This window comes from Acinonyx jubatus, chromosome D3 (genome assembly GCF_027475565.1).
Source record: "Acinonyx jubatus isolate Ajub_Pintada_27869175 chromosome D3, VMU_Ajub_asm_v1.0, whole genome shotgun sequence".
NCBI lineage: Eukaryota > Metazoa > Chordata > Mammalia > Carnivora > Felidae > Acinonyx > Acinonyx jubatus.
Window position 1 is genome coordinate 91211659 of NC_069392.1, and position 7370 is coordinate 91219028.

The 7370-nt window shown below is 56.9% G+C and overlaps 1 long non-coding RNA gene across 1 annotated transcript; it reads right to left on the reverse strand.

Moving 5' to 3' along the window:
- Positions 1-516: 516 nt before the first annotated feature.
- LOC128312532 (uncharacterized) lies at positions 517-7093 on the reverse strand. Its single transcript, XR_008291937.1, has 3 exons — positions 4443-7093; positions 3100-3328; positions 517-2883 (listed from the first exon to the last, which is right to left on the reverse strand). It is a non-coding gene; the product is annotated as an uncharacterized LOC128312532 (long non-coding RNA).
- Between the last annotated feature and the right edge of the window lie 277 nt (positions 7094-7370).

Consider the following 7370-nt stretch of genomic DNA (forward strand, 5'->3'; position numbering starts at 1 on the left):
CCGTGGCCGCTCCGTCTGCCAGAAGAGAAAGAAGGAGAGATTCTATGGTGTCACCACAGACGTGGAGGCCGACAGCAGCAGAGATCTCCCCTCTCGGTTCTGGAGCCTGGAACTCGGAAATCCGGTTCGGGCAGAGCCAGCCTCCACCCCGGGGCCTCGACAGGAGCCCCCCTCCTGCCTCTGCCAGCCTCCGGCGTGTCCACGTGCTCCCCTCTCCTGGGGGGACGCGGCCATCAGATTAGGGCAAACCCCAAGGATAGACATTTTCATCCCGAGATCCTTAACTAAATCCGCAAAGACCTTATTTCCAAACAAGGTCATATTCTGAAGTTCCCCAGGGACGTGCATTTCGGGAGACCCTCTTCAACCCACCACAGCCCGCCAGGCACAGTCTGTTCCCGAAGGAGCTGCCCCTGAGCTCCTGTTCCGCCCCCCCACCCCCCGCCCCACCACCCGCCTCCGGCGCCGAGCACCTGAACGAGGAAAGACTTCCTACAATTATTGACTCCACCGGTTTCTGGGAACAGGGCTAAATGCTTTCGATTTTTATTTCATCTAATCCTCATGATAACCCAAAAGGAGACACAATTACTCTCATTTTGCAGAGCAGAAAAGGAAGATTTAGAGAAATCAAGTAGCTAGTAAGTAGCAGACGGGGCTTCACCGGTCCTCACCCCTGCCCCGCGCAGCCCCCTTGGAAGGGAAATTCGGGTCGACTCCAGTGCCCACGGGTCACCAGCTTGGAGCGGGCGGGCCCTGACGCGGGGCCGGGAGCACCGGGCACCCCAGCCCGTGGGGCAGCCCTTCCCGCAGCACGTTGGGAACCACCACTGTCCCATATGACTAATGAATCTCACAATCAAAAGCTAAAGTGAGTTCGCTGTAGCAGATGTTTTTACTCTGGGAACTACCAGACCTTTCTGGCCGCTCACTTATCCTTCAAGGGGATAAAACTCACCCTTCCATTGTGTGCTGTCACTGGAGCATTGCACAACTTTATCAAACTTTTTATTCTGGAAACTGAATTAATTTTCTGCAAGGGGGTTTTGTGCGGGTCTTTAATCACATTTACTGGGGAACATGTGTACCGTGGGGCTGGAGAGCCGATTACCGTTTCCAGAAAGGCCACTTTCAAAAGGAGATTGCCCTCGCTCCCGAGGCCTCCGTCTGAAGGTCCCTGGGTTTTGTGAAGAGGAAAAAATTAATTACTATTTTAATAACGAAGCCAAGCCTGCTGAAAATCCTCTTAGAGAGTAGCCGGATGACGTAATGGCTCGCAGGGGGGATATTGAAACCCGGCCACACAGCCTGCCCCCCACCCTTCTATTCATCCTCTGTAAGACGATACTGGCTGCTGGGTCGCACATCAGGGAATTAAAAATATAATAATAACACTTTTTTCTCGGGAAGGGGAAAAGTTGGGGTCCTGGGGCAGTAGGCGGGTGGGAATTCACGTCCGCCCGGGGCCCGCGTGAGCCCTCTGCACGGCCCGGGACAGGAGCACACAGCCGACCTCCGACCCGGGTCCCTGGCTGCTGGGTGCTGGGGTGTGGGGGACCCCGGATCTGAACCAGCTGGTCATGGTCCGTCTTCCTCCAGAGCTCAGCCGGACACTGGGCTCTGTCCAGTCTCCCATCCGCCTGACGCGCCTCGCCCGGCTTCCGGAAGGTCGAGCTTGTCTTCTGTCTGCTGGACAGTCCAAGTCTTGCACCAGAATGCTAACATAGGGGTGTTTGATTATCTACCCCAGGCTCCCTCGGGCCACGTCCGCAGAGGGATGGGGTCTCAGTCGAGCTGGGGGGTGGTCCTCAGGCCTGCAAGTGACTCCCGGCACGAAACCCTCACCGATTCTGACACTGCTTCTGGCTTTGCCCTGCTCCCGGCGTCTCAGCACACGGCGTCCTCTGCCCCCGACCCACACCTCACGGTGCTCCTCCTCCTCCCACCACGGCCACCCGCGGGGCCACCTGAGCCCACGACCAGCCGTGCTCGCACGCAGGGCCAGCCAAGCCACGGGCCTTGAGAGACACACGGCAAATTGTGTGCAGGACACGTGGAAGGCAGGGTCCAGCCAAGTCCCGTCTTCACTGCAGAGCTGTTCTCTTTAAGAGAGAAATAGTAAAAATGACCCGAGAGAGAGAGGGACGGTGTGGGTGTGTGCACACGTGTCTCTGGAGTGTGTGTCCGTGGGGGGTTCTGTGTGTGCGTGTGCCTGAGTGTGTGCGTGTGCGTGCATTCTGTTTCGGGAGGCGGGAGGATTGCACCACACCCACACGCTCCTGAACACAAAGCATCGCACCCAGACAAGCCTCAGAAATCAAGACCCAGCACGAGCAAACCACCGCAGGAGGCCACGGGGCACGGGAGGCCCGTGCGCACAGCCAGACCCGTGTGCGGGGCAGACCCGTGTGCACGGCAGACCTGCGAGCACGGAGACCCGCGTGCAGGGCAGGCCCACGCAGGCCCTGGGAGGCCGGCAGTGCAGATACGAAAGAGAAAAGACTCACCGCGGTCCTGCCTGGCTCCTCTCCTGGTTCATCTCGGCTTGCTGGTAGCCCCATTATGTGAATCTGGGGAGCCCGTGAATTTCTCAGCGAGTCGGGGAACAAATGAATCCACTGGGCTCATAGTAACGACCATGGAGAGAGCGCACACCTACCTGCGGGTCACCTGCACATACGCCTCCGCTGACTGTCAGAGCAACCCTGGGGATCGACACCGGACCTCCTCACACGAAGCCTCGGCATCGCGAGGGGGTCACGTGAGCACAGACCCGCAGAGGCCGACCGGAACCCCAGCAGCCTGGGTCTGGAGTCCACGTTCTGCCCGGGGGTCGGCCCGCCGTGGCCCCCACGCCGAAGCCTGGCGACCTCTCCATGCAGCCTGTGAACCGAGAGTGATCTCTAAGTAGTCGAAAGGATGCAGAGAATCAGACTTCATAACACGTGAAAATCACAGGAGATCGAAAACCCACTTCCATACACCAAGCTTTATCGGCAGCTCCCGCCGTACGGCACCAAGCCGAGCTATTGGGACCGACACCCCCGACCCACAGACTGCACGACGGTCAGGTACCGCGACCCTCCTCCGAAGCACTACCTTGTGCCACCCAAACTCGTTCCAGATTTGGAATCAGACTCCTGTGGTTGTCCTCTAAGCATCCGTAAAGCCTCTGGTCCTGAGACCCAGACACTGAGCCATCCGGCAAGACGCGCCCGCAGTTAACGGAGCAGGTGGCGGTCAGACAGCTCCTCCCGTCGGAGCCACGAGCCCTTCCCCTCCTGCAACCACACACTTCTTCAGAGCCAACGGGAGCTCTGTGACTCGGCTGAACGGAAAGAAAATGTATCAGATGAACAAATGGGCAAGTTTTATTAGCTGTTTATAACCTGTATTTTTTTCTAAATTGCTAGAGTTAGCATAAAAGAGACGTGTCATGTTGATGTGAAGTCTCCCAGTTAGGATTATGAATTCCGTGACAGCACAATTGCCTTGATATCAATATGTTTTTTCACGAATTGCAAAGAAAAGCAGGTGTATAAAAATAAAACTCACATAAAATATAAATTATCATCATGCGAGTTAATTCTATACCCTCAGGACACAATAGCTCACGCACTTTATATTTGCAAAAATGTTTGTGAGTTACTTTTTCAGATTTATTTATTTATTTCTATTTATTTAACATTTTTTTTTTCCCTCGCTGAGAGAACCCTGTGAAAGAGACATCTTATTTCCATAACCGTCCCTGGAGGACAACAGTCATAAAACGTCTCAGTATTAACCTTGATATCCCACATAATACAATGCGGATCGTGTCATACACAATGCACACGACCCTGAAGTCAGGTCTCCTCCGTCGAGGGGGTTGCAGAGGGAAAACAGAGCTGGTGACTTAGCAATGAAGAGAACGCATGAGAACTCAGGGTGCCGGTGCCTATGGCCGGCTGCCGGTTCTGGGGACTGGCGTCTGGGGAGGAGCCCACGGGCTAGGGCACTGTTTGCCCCCCCCACACAAATGTCTTACTGTGTTAAAAAAGACATTGCCCCTTTCATGTCTGAGACCTTCCCCATGTTGTCTCCATGGAAAAGGTCAGTGTGCAAACCCTCAGTGAGCAAACCTCTGTCTGTCTTACTCCAGAAACGGGCTCCTGAAACGCACCCCCCAGCCCCATGGGTCCAGAAAGCCTGGCTCTGGGCCTGGGCTTCTCACCTGCTCACACCCAATCACCATCACCGACGTACTTGTCAGGGGACGGCTCTGAGTCACTGGCCTGGGGAGGCCCAGGGGGCCACACTGGGAGCAGGGAGCCCCGGGCTGGGAAACCTCCCGCAGAGGCCCTCCCCAGGCAACGTCCAGGTGACTGGCCCGAGGTCCCCAGCCTGTGCCCACCGCTGGTGACGCCAGTCTCCCTCTACCCATACCCGCATGATGCACTGACCTTGGGGCTGCGGGCGTCCGCTCACAGAAGGCAGACCTCTCCTGCTCCCAGAAGGGTCTGTCCCACGGTGCGCTGTGCCCCTGGCCACGGTTCACTAACAGCCGTCTCTACGGCCCCCTCATCACATCATTCTGGTCCGAAGCAGCCGCTGGATCCCGGTTATGCTGAGTGGGGGACTGTGGCCGTGGAAGGAATACTACAGAGGGAACACGGCCCACACAGCCGCTCTGCCCATGACTGATTCTCACAAGTGCCGTATCCTCCCTCTAGGAAAACGTTCACACCAGCACTAGGCGGCCTCTACAACCAAGACCAACATGAATCCGCATCAGTCTTACCAATCCGTTTCCCTCCTTCTGGGACACAGCCTCTCGCCAGAACCGTGTGAACTGGGTTTCGCTCATGGAGCGTGGACGAGTTGATGCAAAGAGTCTGTGTGAACCTCACACTCTTGTGTTCGCCACGGGCCCCACGGAAAGGACCCGGCAGGGCTCTGACCCCCCGAATTGGAGATGAGGCCCCCAGATGGAGGGGCCCAGCGCCTGCACCTGCACCGGCCGGGGAGGACGGTGAGGATCTCACCCGACAGAGCCTCGCCACCGAGACAGCTGCCGACAGCAGGTGCCCCGACTAACCCAGGACACAAGCTTTGCATCACACTCCCTGTTACTGAAACAGTTTTGTGTGTTTTCCAAAAATCTAATTCACTGCTTCGTTCCGTTTCCGTTTTCAGACCAAGACGGCGAATGTGTGTTTGGTCACCCCAGCCAGCATTGCTCCCAAAGAGCACAGAATCTATAGTTTTGACCAAAGAAGTTAAGCTATAATATAATATGACTGATATTTTTTAAGTTTATTTATTTATTTTGAGAGAAACAGAGACAGTGGGGGAGACGTGGGGCGGGGGGGAGAATGAGCACGGGAGGAGGAAAGAGAGACAGACAGACAGACAGACAGAGAGAATCCCCAGCAGGCTCCGTGCTGTCAGAAGAGTCTGAGGGAGGGCTCGAACTCACGAAACCACAAGATCATAACCCAAGCCTGAAACGTGAGTTGATGCTTAAGCAACTGAGCCTCCCAGGCTCCCCTGAGATTTTAATGAACCGAATTTTGTCGATTTCAGCTTGAACAGTGGGTGCAGAAAAAGCGGCACGCTGGGAAGCCTCACCGTCCCGCCCACTCGGTGACACTGACCACGTCCTGCTTCCATTATGCATGACTGTGTCGCACGAGCATTCCTTAGAAACAGAAATATATTCTGTGTCCCTGTAGCATCCAGCACCGCACTGCGCTGACACTCGATAAATATTTAATTAGTCCGTACGATATCAATTCTGCCCAAATACAGCCTCCGTCAGTCTTTTTATTGAGAATTCATTTCTTAATTATATTGATCACTCATATCATGTGCACCATAATTGGCTCTTTTCTTCTGACAATATATTTTTAATGAGGTGCTTTTGACCTCTTTGTATGTCTTCCAGATAGACTATGTCACGTACACAGAAACATTCGCCGTCCTTCCTTCAATCCTGGAGAACCGGGTTTAAACTTTGAGGGGATATTTGTTGGTTCGCCCCCGAGGAACCCCGTCCCGACTCTCTGCTCTCTGCTGACCGTGGATCAAGTGCCAACAATGATCATGATGTTCAGAGAAGGGAGCCGGGCCCACAGCCAGCAGGACCACTGACCCCGAGTCCCCCTCTCCACAGTCCCGGTCAGACACAAGGGCGTGAGCCACGGGCCAAAGCCTCCTGCAGATGCGACTCCCATCGCCTACGTCTGCCCATAACTACCTTCACAAACATGACCATGACTTAACTACTCCTTTGCAGTTCTTCTTGGGTCCTGACCTACTGGAGACGGGCAGGGCCATCGGTGTTGGGATGGCCGTGGTGACCCCGTGTGCCCGCACAGTCTGTCCTCACACGCAGACCCTCCTGGGCCTTCGTGCCCGGCTCACAATCACTCCGCATCCGGCCACGCTGTCCACCTTTCGTAAAACACTCGGCTGGGGAAGCGGGCGTGTCCCGGCCAGTGTTCCCGGAGGAGCAGGTGCTGACCGAGTGGCTCCCCGGCTGCTGGGATGTGGGGCCTCCGAGCGGCTCTCCGGCTCAGCCGGGAGCCTCCACCCCCAAACAGCCACGTGAGCCAGCACCAGCGATGACTCCGTCACAGCACAGGAGGGCAGCCCCCTGCCTCAGAGGCCCGGTGCCTCTGAGTCTCATGTCTCCGGGTTCCCCTCCCCTTGGGAGCTGGACCCCTTCCCACTCATTCCACTGGCCCCGAGGGCTTCCCTCCCTCCCTCCACCTGAGAACGCACCCTCCACAAATCACCGGAAGTGGGTTGTCTCCTTCCTAAAGGCCGGAAACAGGCTCCGGGACGGGGCGGCTGGACAGCAAGGGGGACCTGCCCCCGCGGGCACGGCTGGGGCTGGAGGCAAACAGCATGCACCTGCTGGCAGCATCTCGGTCCCTGAGAAGCACGAGCAAGTAGCTGTGACGAGGGTCTCGGCGTGGAGAGGGCAGTTCGGAGCTGCTGACCCTGCAGAGACAAAGACACGGGTTCGCAATCAAAGTAGGAGTCAGAGCTGTGTCCCTCGGCTCTGTAGCAAGAGACCCACCCCGGTGCGTCCAGAGGTCAGACTCGGAACAACCGGGCTGGGAAGTGTCAGCCTGCGTGGCAATGGCCGTGGGTGGAGTGGCCCTCCGTGGGCCCTGCAGCGAGGGCACCCACACGCCAGCGGGGCAGGACTCCAGCCGGCCAGCCGCGGGGCCGGTGCTGAGCCCCGGGAGGGACCATCCGTGGAGGAGGCCAGCCAGCCCCTCCTCCGCAGGTCTGAGGGGCCCCCTCCACCCAGGAAAGGCCGCGTTCCACCCGAGACGTGACAGACACAGATTTTGGGCTCAGCTTGCTTCTTTCCCGAG